The sequence below is a fragment of the Megalops cyprinoides genome, chromosome 13 (genome assembly GCF_013368585.1).
Source record: "Megalops cyprinoides isolate fMegCyp1 chromosome 13, fMegCyp1.pri, whole genome shotgun sequence".
In the NCBI taxonomy this organism is placed as follows: Eukaryota; Metazoa; Chordata; class Actinopteri; order Elopiformes; family Megalopidae; genus Megalops; species Megalops cyprinoides.
Window position 1 is genome coordinate 22,536,241 of NC_050595.1, and position 15,020 is coordinate 22,551,260.

The 15,020-nt window shown below is 52.3% G+C and overlaps 1 protein-coding gene across 6 annotated transcripts in view; it reads right to left on the reverse strand.

Moving 5' to 3' along the window:
* Positions 1-15,020, reverse strand: part of furina (furin (paired basic amino acid cleaving enzyme) a) — a 94,026-nt gene that overhangs the window by 64,778 nt on the left and 14,228 nt on the right. The gene's annotated exons all lie outside the window — the stretch shown is intronic.

Below are 15,020 nucleotides of genomic sequence, written 5' to 3' on the forward strand. Positions count from 1 at the left end.
AGGATCTCTCTCTCTCCTTCCCTCTCGCTCTGTGCGGCTGGGTGTTCTGAGCAGCCGGCCTGACAGGGGGCCTCCGAGCAAGTGTCATATTCGCTGCACGACTTTGCACATCTCGGGGAAATTATGGCAACAACTGAAACTCCCCCTCCCGGCCGTCTCTCATAGGGGGGGCTATGAGAGAGAGAGTCGAGCTCCCCCCCACAGCAGCTCCCTGCTCCTGTGAGTGTCTAATGAGCTCAGGAAGCCGGTGGTGTAGCACGCACGTTGAACAACGCTCTGCTGGCGCCGGCTCCGCCGTCGGGGGGGGGGGGGGGGGGGGGGGGGGGGGGCTTGCTGGGAGGGCAGGCGCTTCAGAAACTCTGCGCCCCAACCACGCGTGCTTGCGCTCCCCAGCCCCCCCCCCCGCCCCAGCCCCCCCCGCCCCAACCTCCCCGCTCCGCACCTCCCGAGACTCGTTCTTCAAGGTAAACGGCATTCTGCACCTCTCACTTTCTCTCTCTCAGCTCCAGAGGCTGATTTCACTTTCGCTTAAAATGAGCTCGCTGTAAAAATGAGGGGGGGGGGGGGTCAAAAAAGAGGCACAGAACCTAACTGCCCCCACCCCAGCTGTTACGTAACACAACAACAGACCACCATAGACTGTTTGCTTCGCTGGTTTCTATGGCGATAATGTTGTGATGATGAAAGGAAGTCTGATTACATCTTGACACATTGCACAGGCTGGCCACATGTTTTCTACAAGACAAGCACTTTTATCTCGGCTGCTTTTCTAGAAGGCTTCCTCACTGGTACTTTGTCCTCTGAATGCAGAGACTCGTGTTAGGCCATTACAAACGGGCGCCAGGAGGAACTCGCAGATTAATCACCTCAGCATAACAGAGCAGTCACTGTTCCGCCTCAAATCTCCTCCGATACTGTCTGAAACTCCACGTACATGCTGGGTTACAGGGTTACAGCGGAGTGCGGTTCATTTTCTCCAATAGGAAAATCTCGACAAATAAAGACCTTGTACAAAAGCACCGTGGCCTCACGGGAATTCAGGGAAAAACGTTTCTGCAGTGCCTTAGAGCTCGAACAATGCACACATTAAAAACCCCAAAAAAAAAAAAAAAGGAACTGAAACCACATGTGATTTTCCTTATCCCTGTGGCCGAAAGGAAGGGTTCACTGTATGGGGTTATGAGTTGAATAATGAAATTCCAATTCAAAAAGGCTACCCCAAAGCAACCTCTCCTCCTCCCCTGCAGACCCCCATCTCCTCCGACGCTCGGCAGCGCAAATGGCGGGTCGGAGCCGGGCTTAGCTGCAGCAGCAACACTTTTAACAGACGAGCAAACACTCCTCCTTCTAAATGATATGCAGCGATATCAATTCTGCATTTTTTTTTGTAATGGCCCTATTTGAGGGAAAGCGGTTCACGGCTCCCAGAGTCATCCCATTAAAGTAATGGCGTTCTTTAGGCTCAGCTGATGTGCGGTAATTTCATCACATGGCTAGGTTTTCTCCGGAAGATGCTCCTGGGTTTGATGAATTGGGAAGTGTGAGCAAATGTTATCCAGAAAAAAAAAGATTAAATTACAACAGAGCACTTAAACGTAAAGATTGCGGCCTAATTTGCATTTTTGAGAGAAAAGTTGGCGCTTCCTCATTGGATTGTTCTTTTCCATCCCTAATGTCAAAATAGTAATAAATACCCAAGGCAGTCAGTTACCTTACAGAAAAGGACAAGGGAAAGCGTTTCAGGAAACAGAATAGTAATAAAGGAGAAAGGAAGGCCAGCGTTCCCAGGGAGTATCCCGCTGCATAGGTCAGGCCTTATCTGAGGAGGAAAGCAGAGGACTTCCTGTAAAGGGTTTAATCGGCCCATTTACCTGTGTGTATCTACATAATCTTTCCCCATTTTGAGGAACGTGTCGGTGAGCCCAGCTCTTAAAACATAGGTCACACCGCAAATCAGATTAGATAAGTCAACACAAAGACAATCTTTGTTGCACGTTTGACATTCTCTGCAAAGTTCAGGCCTTATTTCTGCAGATGCTCGACCTTCTATAAAGCGTGCAGGATAATGGCATGCACACACATACATACACAAAGACACCCACCCCCACGCACGCACGCACACACACAATTGGCTGCAATGCCTCAAGGTAAAGAACACCCTCCCGCTCACGGTTTTCCAGTAAATGCAACATCTGGAGTGCAACTGCTTCAACAGGGCTGCGATCAATTAAATAAATTAGGAGCTGAGCCTCTGATAAGTCACCACGGACCCTTCTAGAGAGCAGCGGGGCAGTAGTGGGGGGGGGGGGGGGGGGGCGTTGATTGAATGCAGTGTGGGGAGCAAGAAAAAAAAAAAAAAAAAAAAAAACCTCACCCGACCACCTGACTGCACATTCATCGTGTGCGACCGAACACATTACACCACAATTATTCCAGAGCCCGCTCCTTCCAGCTTCCTACCCAATCGGGCGATCATTATAATAATTACAGCAGCCTCCCTCTTTTTAGCGGGGCAATTTTCTCTCGATCTGAAAAACGCGGGGCTCCGGCGCAGAGCTTTCCTGCGAACGAAAAGGCAGGCGGGGCAAAGCACTGTGGGTGGAAGAAGACAGGGTCGTCTCGCCTCCCGTTGGAAGGGAAACGGAACTTAAGAGGAGTGAGGACAGAGACGCGGGACCTGTGTGTCGCGCTCGCTGGTCCCGTCGGCCTGGTTATCGGGGGCCGTCCTTGCCTCTGCCAGCTGAGTCCGCCCAGTTCCTTTGAGCGCGTTTACGCTCAAAGGGAGCGCAGCAGCATTCCAGCTGTATTTGGGTCAATATTACCCCTCCGTTTCTGTCGACGACAGAGCTTCCCTTCAGCAGGAAGGATGAATAAATAAATTCCCCCGGCCAAATAATTCAGCTAACTGGAGACGGCGGGAAGAGAGACACCAAATTATTCATAAATTAAGCGCCGCGGCAGAGACGGCACTCGGGGTCCCATCTCGGCAGGCGAACGGGAAAACCGCACAAATGGCTGCGGTCAGGAAGACGGCAACGGTGCGCCTCCGCTGCAGTCGGCTTTCATTTACTCCGGCGGAGATACTCACACAAATGAAGCCACCGGAGAGGCTCTTTTCTGCTCCCGGTATCTTAACCAGCGCATGAGCTGGCATAAATTAAATTATAGCCATTTTCAGGGCGAGCGTTTCTTACTCCTCCATTCAGTTAATGCCTCTTTAAACAGTGGCAAACGTGGGATTTGAGGATGTGTCTGCCAATGTGGCCCTTCACAGGGGGGGGGGGGTGGCTGGAAGTGTGTCTCTGTGATTCTTCACAGACGCAGCACACCTGATAGGTGTGACCGCGTGCCCACGCACCCGCACGCCCGCGCGTTTACGGGCGTGGCTTCACTGTCGCGATCCAAGAGGCGAAATCGATGCGCTGGCAGGCGTTCCAGGCTCCGCTCGGCCAAGCCATCACTGGCATTCCCCACCTCGAGCACCTAACCGCCGGCACGATGATCCGCGTTTTATTTTTCCCTGAGCGCGTGCGAGGTGTTTCGCAAGCCCGGCGAGGCTGTGGTCATCCCCGACAAGACCGGGCGCGTTCGGCGGGGCTGTGGGCGTCAGCGTAGTGCGGTCATTTTCGCTGCAGAGACAAGTCTGAGCCATTGTGAGGGTGCCTGTCAAGCGTAACCTAACCGCGGACCTCCCCAAACCGAACAAACAGGGCGGATTCACGGGGCAACGGCCTCATCGTGGCCGGAGTCACAGGTCACCACCGAAGCCTGAAAGGAGAAGACGCGTAGCTCGATTTGCTAACCAAAAGCGCAGATGTTTTCGCGTCACTCTTCCACAGTTCGTAGGCGTCTATTCAAACTCCGGGCTGGGAGGAGGGGAGTACAGGAGGTACAAAGCCTGTCATTTGGCCCTCATCTGGAAATCCCAGACATTTTGTCGTTTCTGGGGAGCCTCAGTAATTATAAACCATTCCAGGTGCTACATGCGATGGTAGTGTTTAAATTGAGCCCAGGGTGATCTTTCTCATCAAGGTCACCTTGTCACTTTCAGCTGACTTTGCCAAGTGCAGGCTTTGAGGGTTCCTCACGATAATAATTTTAACTTGGCAGGCACAAAAATCCCAAACTGATCTTTTTTCTTAAAAAAAAAAAAAAAAAAACACTCCTGGCATCTGTCAGATGAAACGCCCCCTCATTCGTTTCCGTGCGATAACCCGCTGGAGTTCATTCCCAAACGGTGGACCGGCTCCGCGTGTCAGAAGAGATCTCCATCACCGCCCAGCCTTCCCAGAGCTCTCGTCTCAGCCAGTCAGTCGAATTCCTGCGACTGATCAGGCGAAAAAAGCCTCCCAAACAATGTGTCGAGTGACGGCTGAGAGCGAAGGCAGGCCCCGTGCGGAGGGAGGGGGGGTAGCGGGTCTTCTGGGTGCCTTGCAGGACTTCAGCTTTTCAGCAGCTGCGAAACCAGACCTCCAACAGGAGATACCAACCCCACACATGCACGCACGCATGCACGCACACATACACATACACATACGCATACGCATACGCATACGCATACACATACACATACGCACCACCCGCTGTGGAAGAAGCTCTTCCATTCTCACACTGTTTGTTTGCAGGTGAGAATTCATCTTCCATTACATTATTTAAAAACGCACGAGGGGCTGGCTCCTGCACTCTCAGAGCAGCGGGGAGTATGAGGGCCTAAGGCCTGTTCCACCACTGCCTTCCCAGAGGCCCGCTGGTCCGCAGGAGGAGCGCGTGGGCTCCTCCACCCCGGAGAGGAACGCTCCGCTCCTCGCCAGAGCCCGCACGGCACCGCGCTCCGTCCCCGCCCGGAGAGGTCATCCCGTTGTCGTGCCAACCGCCCCGGGGCCCGGTGACGAGACGGCGAGACGGGAGATGAGAGGTGTGAAGCCGTAATGCTCGCCGGGTGTCGCATTACACTCCCCCATCAATAATAAATCTTTTTCTCCTTTCTTTCTCTCTTTTTTCCTTTTACCCGAGCGCCTGAAATTAATTTACTATTTGAGGCGGCCTGGGCTTTTCCCTCAATGCTGTCGATATTAATCTTCCATTGACAGCTTCCTGCACTTTGGATTGCGACATTTCAAGCCGACAAATTCGGAGCTGTCATTCCAGCCCCCCACCCCCCCCGTTTTTTTTTTTGTTCTGCTGGGTTCAGTCTATTAGCCTACATAGCAGCAGAAGGAGCAGCTGGCCCAGGAATCCTTCTGAGGCATCCGCCTTTTTCCTAGTCAAAAATACTGCTAAACCCACAGAAGTGGAGTTTCACAGAAATGGCATAAAAATAGACTATTTAATCAAACTGATGCCAAAAAAGGATAATGAAGGATTCCTATCTCCATTGCCCACAGCCCACAGATTTGGAGTGTTTGTGGAAGCCAGCTTTTGCGGGCCAGCTAAGGGATCCTTTCCCAGACAATGTTATTAGCAGGGAGAACCGGAGCAGGCCCGTCTGCGTTTTGCGGGTCGCGCCCATGAGTTGTGAAAGCACACCGACGGTGCACAGCTCAGCTATTTCAACTGCACTGTAATTGCAGGCCCTGTGGCTTCTTTCTTGTTCTGGCAAGTTCAGCAGAGGCGAAGCCGGACGCTCTGAGAAGCAGGGGCCTGCACCCCGAGCGCCACACAGCAGACAATCCCATCTGCAGCGGCTGGACACAGTCCCGCCGAAGTAGGGAAACGAGCAGCGAGCGAGGGAGGGAGAGAGAGAGAGGGAGAATGCTGGCTACCGAAGCTCTCCAATTATAACCTCCCTTGTTTCCTGTCCGAGACTCGGCGGTCTTGCTCGCTCAGCCAAATCGGCCTCCTCCGAAAGACCGAGACGAATACCTTTCACAGGATCCAACAAACCAATACTCCCCCGCGTGTACCTCCATGGTAATCCAGCGAGGAACACAAGAGCATGAGAATAGACTACAAACGTCTCCAGTGACTCCAAACAAGTAGTAAAATTCCATTCCCCTCAGAACCAGACGGCAATAATGAAAAGAATACCTGGGAATAACGAATTAAGCCTGTTTTGCAGTGAACAAAGGGCCGCATGGTAAATTCACATATACCTTAGAGCGCCTTCTCATTACAGTGGGTTTTGTAGTTTACAGTGCGGCATCCAAGGCCTCCTGCCTTCAGAGCGAAAAAAAAAACCATAACCGTGGCACAATTAGGACGCAGGCCCTGTGACACGCGGCGCAATCCCCGTAAGGTTCAGAAAAGCGCTCGCTTGAAGTCGCTCACTGACGCTTTAAAAATACCCGCATTTCTGTACATAGCTCCCAATTACTCTGTTATGCTTTCATCTCCCCAAATAGCTGAGAGGCATTCCATATCTCTCTCTCCCCTTCTCACTTTACCAGTTGAGCTCATTTTCCCCGAACTAACTCTTCCTCCCGTACCCACACAAAGCGAGCGTGTCACTTTTTCGCCAACAGCCACGGGCCCGCACTCCTTTGCCCGTCAAACTTTTGAGGTGGCACCACTTCCCACACTGTATTGAATTGCGACACACCTTAGCCCAGGCTCAGCCTGGAACCATCTCTGCCAACTGCTCCAGGATCCGCTCCTCTACGGTACAGTTCAAGCTGTCAAGCACTCCCTTTCAAAAATTAAAAATGGATGTGAAAGCACCCAAAAAATATAAATAAACATGCGGGGGATGTGCCTGTTCTTGTCTCTTTTCGCTGAGAGCCCCTTCTTGGAAGAGAGAGGAGACTTCTTCCACACCGGAGAGGCCGTGTCTACCTCAGAGCGCCTTGTTCTTGTACATTTCACGGCACAACAACAGGCAGAGTCATAAAATGCGACTGCAAGCACGGTTTATTCTGAGCTCAATTATATGACAGGAAAAAAGAAACCCTGCTCGACTGTTCCCATGCACTTTCACTTAAAACCAAAACTGTGGCACAGATGTAACGCTGACGGGCCTGACGGGAACTGGGGTAGGTCCGAGCCAATCTGCCAGAGTCTTAAGTCCTGACAGACATTTTCAGGAAAGCCATGGAGGTGAACTGTTCGTTTTTTTTTACCCCTTTTCTCAATTGGACTTCTTCTGCATGCCGCTCTGTGAAGCTGGCCTGACTTCAAGCCTACCAATCAAAATACTTTATTTAAAGTTCACTGTAGGTGTTGCAGTGACATGAAAAAGCCACTCATTTATTTGGGAAGTTCCCGTCGTGTCACCGTGACGACAGCGAGCCTATGAGGCGCGTTGGCGGGGGCCTGGCTGGGCCCGCTTTGCTGGGAAGGCATCTGCTCTCCTCTGGCCGGATTGCCCATGCTGGATCTGCCGTGTGCCAACGGCGCATGTAGACTCCAGGTACATTTCAGCCATCCGTGGAAGTACAAGGCTTTTTCTGTATTACTACTGCCGCTGCCAGTAAATCATTGTGAAAGAAAGCCGCTTCAATTGGTGGGGTCTACAGAGGGTTTTTTTCAGGGGAAAAGTAGACATCCGCTCCTGGAGGGAGCATTCCCCTGTTGTTTTTTGGTGTTATTTTTTATTTGGAGGAGGCCTCAGTTCAGAGTAAGGAAACAGACAATCAATAGGGATTAGCCCATATTCACAAGACAGCCAATATTTACTGTCCCAGGGACTAGACTCGCTATGACCCTGAGAGCTGTGGGAATCATTACCTACATTATCTTTTCCATTCAGAAAACAAATACTGAGAGGGACTGTTGCACTTTTACCCCCAGACGTGGAACGGGTGAGCGGCCCTCTCCCTGCCGGTCTCGCGGAAGGACACACGGAACGGCGACAGTCACAAAGCAGCTGCGGGGCGCTGGGACCTGCTCACGGTACCGCAAAATGAAAAAAGTGTACAGCAGTGAGCTTCGGTGCAGCTGGAATAAAGAGCTGCACTTTGCGTGACAAACTCCCCTCTGTGAGCGCTCCAGTGCCAAGTGCCAGCGTGCCCCTAACCTGTAGCCTTTTGTGCAATACTGAAGGTGAAAATGGAGCCAAATTGCCCCAGTGAACTGCGCCGTGCTGCAGGCTGCCAAACTCAGACAGAGAGAGAGCGCAAGAGAGAGAGAGAGAGAGAGAGAGAGAGAGAGAGAGAGAGAGAGAGAGAGAGAGAGAGAGCCACAATCCCCTCGTGGGCTCAGCTCGTGCTGGGTAAGGGTCCCTCGAAACGGCATTCTCCCAAGCTGACCGCCCGCGCGCCTGTGCTTGTGCCGCACCCGAAGGTGGTACTTCAGAGAGCTTGCTGTAAATAGGCGTGCGTGCTTTGATGCTGCAGCCCGCAGACGCTCACACGACGAGGCCGACGGTTTGTGCTGCAATCGCGCACCTGGAGAGGCTGCGAGGTTCGGGTCAGCTGGACAGAATGGAGCTCTGGGGGGATGTGTAATGGGAGGCCAGCGCCTGAGCTGCGGTTAAAGGCCAGCGCTTTTCTGGCCTGCGAGGGGATGGTCTGAGACATTGCAAACGCAGGCCTCCAACACCAGCTCGGAAGGGAGTTACTCAAGTCTGCTGAAAACCTGCCAATTGTGTCCCGGGGGAGCAACAATAGCACAGACCAATGAACACAACTCCAGGTTGCCAGGGAACAAAGGACAACACTTTAGCCTTTCCCACCCATGAAACACATCCTTCACAGGAAAATAAAGAGAGAGGACGAGTTCCTCGAGAAAAATCTCCAAGCAGTCATTTTCAAGGATGATTGTTTAATCGCTACGCCCTTAAATCTTTAATGCTATCCCCGCACAAACACAAAAGGAGTCTTGACCCTTCAGAGCATGACCGGTTTGGACACTGGTAAGTCTGTTCGGCGAGGCTCTCTAATCTAGCGCAGTAATTATTGCTTCCTTTTATCCTCACTGCGTTTCATCCCTAGGACAGACTGAAGGGCAGTGGGCGTCCGCAGACAAATCCCTGACAAATGAACTGAAGGCCCCTGCGAAGCGATGCGGTCTATCTAATGAAATCGCATTCATCCCCAGCCGTCCCGGACTTTGGGGGCTGGCTTAATTAAAAGCTCAGGGGCGCAGACAGTCTCCTGAGAACGGGGGGGGAGGGGGGGGTTACGAGAGGAACTGATTAGGGTACATTAACCCCTACCCTCAGCGCGACATCTGGCTTTGATTACACGCCCTTGTGACCTGTCTGTAGTTCACCTCCATTACGTGGTGGGGAGGGGGGGGGAGCATCCCTCATCTCAACCCCCACCCACCTTCCCCTGAAGCAGCCACTCCTGGAGGGGAGAGCCCGCGTAATTGCTCGGAGCAAGGCTCAGACATGAAAGGAGTGTTTTTCATGGCCCCTGGCCTCTCTCCGCATGGGTGTTCACCTCTGCGGTAGGTCAGGAGAGCAGCTGCCTACTGACCGGCCGAGGCTCGGGCCCTGCCAGCTTTTCGGGATGAGTGTGTTTGTTTGGAAATCGGGGTGGGGTTGGAAAGACTCCGCGGCAGACTCCGACGTCATGGCCGGGCTGCGTCTGCCCGACCGCGGAGCGGGACAGCGCACACTCTATCATCCCGCCATTGTTCCCTGACGCGCCCGCTCTGGCTTGCCCGCCCGTTTCGCTTGGTTCGCGGCGACACCCCTCGCCGTTTTAAGGTTTCTTTGTCAAAGTCGCACCGGGCAAATGGAAACTTTAAACGTTAGAAAACATTTAAAGGTCGGGGTATTCACCTTAAATATCATTTACCGTTCCACGGAATTTGGAACCAGCCAATTTCAAGCGCTGTCCTGAAGTTGCTGAAGTAAAGACCGGGCGGTCAGGTAAGCGCTTTGTTCCTCGGTGTGAAATAGGTATCCACAGAAGAGCGGCTCGACCCCAACAACAGAATCTCTGAGTCAGGGCCTTCCAGTCCAGCCCCAATCAATGGAATGTAAATCAATGCCCCTCCAGGACATCTCCCCTAAAGCGAATCCTTTCGCATATTCGAACGGGGGAACTCTCGGGAACACACACGTTAAAGCACGGCACTTAACTAAACACAAGCTGAGCGCTCCGTGATTAATTACTTGCCATCGAATGGCTTACATTTTGGTTTCTCTTCTAACAGATTAAGCAGCAACCTGTAGTTAATTATCATCGTATAAACCTTGGGCAAATACCTGAGGGTTCGCATGCAGCTGATAAGGCACTGGGAGAGATAAACAGGTCTGACATGAACGGCGGTGTAGTGTTACCGATGGTGCAGACGCAGCGCACCACAGAAGGGGGCTGGATGACGGCGTTTCCCCTCACATTCTGCAGGCATGGCGACCCGCCAGGCAGAGAAAAACTCCCACCATCAACACAGAGCCCCGAGCCTTTGAAGGGGAGTTTGACGTTTTTCAGTTTCTGCTTTTGTTCCCCCCGCGTTCTTGCTTTGTCTGCAGAACAGAGAAATAACGGCTCCACTAGTATTAGGACCATGCGGAAACCCTGACGCTCCACTTAAGCCGGCGTTGCGCGTGGAGTCGAAATTTAATTAAACAAACAGCGTGGGCAATGGAAGTTATTCATAGGTAAGAATAATCACTTTGGTGAGGTCATGTCTAATAAAAATGAGTCAACAGTAAATTCGCCCAGCGACAACAGCGCCCACAATTTCAACCACCGCGCGCCAAATAAATTAAAACGAAGGAAATTAACTGACGTACATTTTTGAAGCCTGCAACAATAAGTTTACAGGAAATTCAACAGGAAAAATTTTACTTAAGGTGGGAAAACGTGACCTCAAATCACTTCCACCAGGCCTGCAAACAAATGCCTGCCCTTGATTTGGTGGTGTGCTGCACGGCTACCACCAGGCCTGCAGGAAGAAATAGGGGGGGGGGGACACTGAGTGACACGAACAAAAGGGCAGCCATCCATTTACTGCAAACTCAACTGTACTCTCCAGTCCAACACGCCGATCCATAGGATCAACTTCATTTATTCTCTTGGCTAATTGAGTTGTGCTTGTACTGAAGGTTTTATAGAGACATATTGAACAAGGAAGATGATTTGTGGCTCGGAAGCTATTAAGGCAGTGCCCTTGGTTCTCTTTTTTTCCCCTGGCTCCTTCTCCTCGTTCCCTCCCCCCCTCCGCGGCTCGCTGCTCGGACGGACGGGAACAGGCGGCCTTTTCTGGGGATAAGGAAATGGCACGAGATGGCACCAGATGCCAGGCTGATTTGTGCTGGCGGGGGTTGGAGCCCTGAGGCCGTGCCAGAGGTACCCGGAGTGACAGGAGATCCAGAGAGAGGCCGGAGACGGCGTTAAGGTATTCCGCCAACCCTCTCAGACCGAAGAGGCGGGAGGGTAAATCCCTTTAGGGATGAAAGCAAGCGAACGGAAAACTCGCAAGCTGGCGGGGTCTTGTATGTGACGCCCAATCAGATGGCAGAGCCCCGTCACGGCGACATCACTGCAGCGCGCTCCATTTGGCCGGTCGGGTCTCCCCGGTTACGCAGGATCGCAGTGCGAGGGATCCGGAGACTTCCGCTGTTAAAGATTGATGAGCGGACGTTATTGCACAAGCGCCGCGAGTTACAAAACATCGTAAGCTACAATGCAATATATATCTCTGAGTAACAGGGCTTCGCCAGCAACAAACCGACCGTTTCTGGGTTTTTTTTGTTTTTTTTTTTTTTGCAATGGGAGAAACTTCCCTTTTGAAGCCGCTGCATGCACAAACAGATCTCTCTTCTTCTCGGAATCCTGGCTGGCGTGAATCAGCACTTGCCCCTCCCCTGCCCCCCCCCCCCCCCCCGCCCCGGCAGCGTCAAGGCCACGTCAGGCGTGCTTGCGCCCGCGGCGACGGGGAAGCGGGTCCCGGCTGAGGCCCCGCGCAGGGGAACGCAGCGGCTTCAGAAACGAGGCCTCCCATTGGCTGGCACCTGCACGGGGGCCCCGGCCGCCCCCCGCCGCCTCCCCAGCCCGCCGCCTCCCAGGCTACACTTCCAGCTCTCAGCAGGACAGCTATGCGCTTGGCCAAATTTTGGACATTTCGGGTCTCCACATTATACGACTAGGAAGCTCTGTTTCACATTAGCTAGACATACTTGAGGGCTGAAATTCCGTCCAGAAAAAAGTGTAAATCACGCAAAAGGGTTAACGATGATGTATCGCTTGCAGAACATGCAGTGTATCTGCAGTCATTGGGAACGGCACTGTTCGAAAAGTTGGGAACATTCACTGCAAACAGTTCCCATGGTTATGGAATTATTTTTAAATGGCTCTCAGGATTGCCGTATCCAAACCAATGCATGGGAATCTATCAAAAAGCCATTCATCTTGTTTTACGGAGGGGGGGTCAGTAAATGAGTGGACAGTGAGTAAGTTCCTTCGGTTAGCGCGGCGTCCAACTATGCGTGCTTGTGAGAGAGAGTGTGTGTTTGTGTGCGGTATCTGCGTGTGCGGTATGTGTTTAAATGTACAATGTGTTTTTGTGTGTGCTGTGTCCACATGTGTGTCTGTACATGTTGTCTGCGTGCTTTTGCAGTTACGCGTGTTTGTTTGCTGTGTGTGTACGCCTGTGTGTTTGCGCGCTGTGTGTACACACTTGTGAGTCTGCAGGCCGTGCATGTGTGTGTGTGTGTGTGTGTTGTGCCCACACAAAGCTGTGCCTGTCCGCCGTGGTCGGGCGGGCTGCTGTCCGTGCTGCTGCGGCGGGGAGGGGAGAAAGGCTTGTTTGTGCGCGGCGGGCGATCTCAGCAGGTACAGCGCGTTATGGCACGGGCCGCTGTGTGCGCAGACCGGGGCCCCGCTGGCACTGGCTGGCACCGCCTGGCACTGCCCGCTCAGTCCTCTCCTCCTCTCCGCCTCCTCCTCCTCCAGGGGCCCTGAGCGGGCCAAACGGTCAGCTTTGCCGGGATGATCTCATTTCAATGCTCAAACATTCCAAAAACGCAGGGCCTGTTGTCTGCGCACTTACGCAAGGTCAGTGGGGGGGGGGGGGGCCACCGAGCACGTGTGTGTGAGTGTGTGTGTGTGTGTGTGTGTGAGAGAGGGAAAGTGTGAGTGAGCAAGTGCGTGAGTGTGTGTGTGTGTGCATGTGTGTGTGTGAGTGTGTGTGTGTGTGTGTGAGAGAGAGAGAGAGAGTGTGAGTGTGTGTGAGAAAAGGGGTGCTCAGGATCATCCCCATTCTACTGACAGAATCCAAGAAAGCTAGCCCCAAATGGCATGAAACATTCATCACAATACTTGATGTAGGAATATTCTACTCTCCAAGGACCTTCCGGGGCTGCCTGCATTCTGCGGCAATGAATTTTAAAAATGCATATTTCCCACCACTTTTCACTGCCAATATGGCCCTGCCTAAACTTCAGCTCCAGCGCACTGGCCAGGGTGGGGGGGGGGGGGGGGGGGGCAGTGTCACTTACTGCTCGTCCACATGTCACAAGACTGCTGCGCTCACATGACTTCTCAGTTTCATCTGACCACAGACACGGGCGTCCAGGAAACCCAGGGACTGATAACAGGTTCAGCGCTGCTCTCTGCACCACAGCAGAGGACAGGGGTGATCCGAGCACAGTGACGTCTCCTCCGGAACAAAGTTACAACACTGGAAAGTGCTACAAACTCCCCGCCTAATTACGCCCCAGAGAAGGCTGCTGACCTTTTTCTAAGTCTGACGTGTGACACTCATTCATTGTAGTACCTACTCCTTTCGCACAGGAACTGTTCAAACAACCCATTAGCGACGTAGACGCGCTCTACGCCAGAACAAAGGAAGTGGCACAGTTCTGAGAATTCACCAATCCTGCTTTGAAGTGCGTGTGTCAGAGATGAAGCAGGCTCTTATTGATAAACTTCATGTTCCCAAATCTAGCTCCATACGGTTTGTATCATGCAATAAAGGGCCTTTTCATCAAAAAAGCATGACAATACACTCTCATCTACTGCTAAATTAGAACATCTGCACTAAGTGCTTGGGACTGTGGGCTTTACACAAAAGAAGAGGCAGCTTCACAAAACAGACAGATATCCTAAACACTTCAGTTTAATAACCTATCAGCGTAAAAACAAATGAGCCACATCAACTCTGTGGGCTCAGAGGAGGGCAAAGAAACCAAATCAAACAGGCCTAATTGAATCTATGTCAGACCACCTGAAGGCATGCTGTCCTCAAATGCCTGCATATCCCACTAGTCTGTAATTAGGAAAGCAACAGTTACAATAGGAATGAATATTCCAGAGAGGTTAAACAAAGTAGATCACTGCATAATAACAGCCACTTATGAAGTGAGATGCTTTTAACCAAGATTAGAGCAGCGCCAAAAACTAGGTGAGAAAGTCTCCTTTTTCTTCGTTTCATACCTGAACTGACAACACAAATTCTGCGCAGCTGCTAATTGCTCTTAAGGGCTTTGGGCACTGTAATAATACAGCTCCTGGAGCACTGAGCGTGCTCCGTCCTTTCCCGTTGATAACGGAAGGCTAGGGCGTGATGCCCCGGGTAACGGAATGTTCCGGCTCTGGAGTTAACCATGACGTCACAGCTGCGCCACGGGCTAGACAGCGCACTTGACCAGGCACAAACCTCTGCGTCCTCTGCCTGGCCAATCTGATGGTATCAACAGGCCTGTTCTTGAGGCAGCGTGGGTCGTTTCCACCGAAGGGGTTTGTTATCGGCGGCAGAGGTTGGTGCGGGACACAGTCTCGCGCTACGCTACGACCCAGGGCTGGCATTCCCAGTGGGCCGGGGTCCAGGGCTCTCCTGGGACAATGGCTCATAAAAGAGCCTCAGCTGCAACGTGTGATCTCGCCGTTACCCGCACTTCAATGAGGCACCTGCGAGTAACAGCTGTGGAATTCTCCTCCAGACCGCGTTCGGGGGAGAGCTGAAAGCCTTGTTTTCGTCAAACGCGGGGCATAAAGATGGCTTTGATCGGAGTATTACACTAACAATGGCCCGGGATGGCATAAACACGTGTGCCGGGCCGCTGCACATGATGGAAGCATTAGCAACATAACTGGCAGATCTGCAGGCAAGTCATGATTCCGGGAAAAGGCACACATTCTGCTTCATTCCTCCCCTTAGTTAAAACAATGTAAGCTGAGCAGATGTGA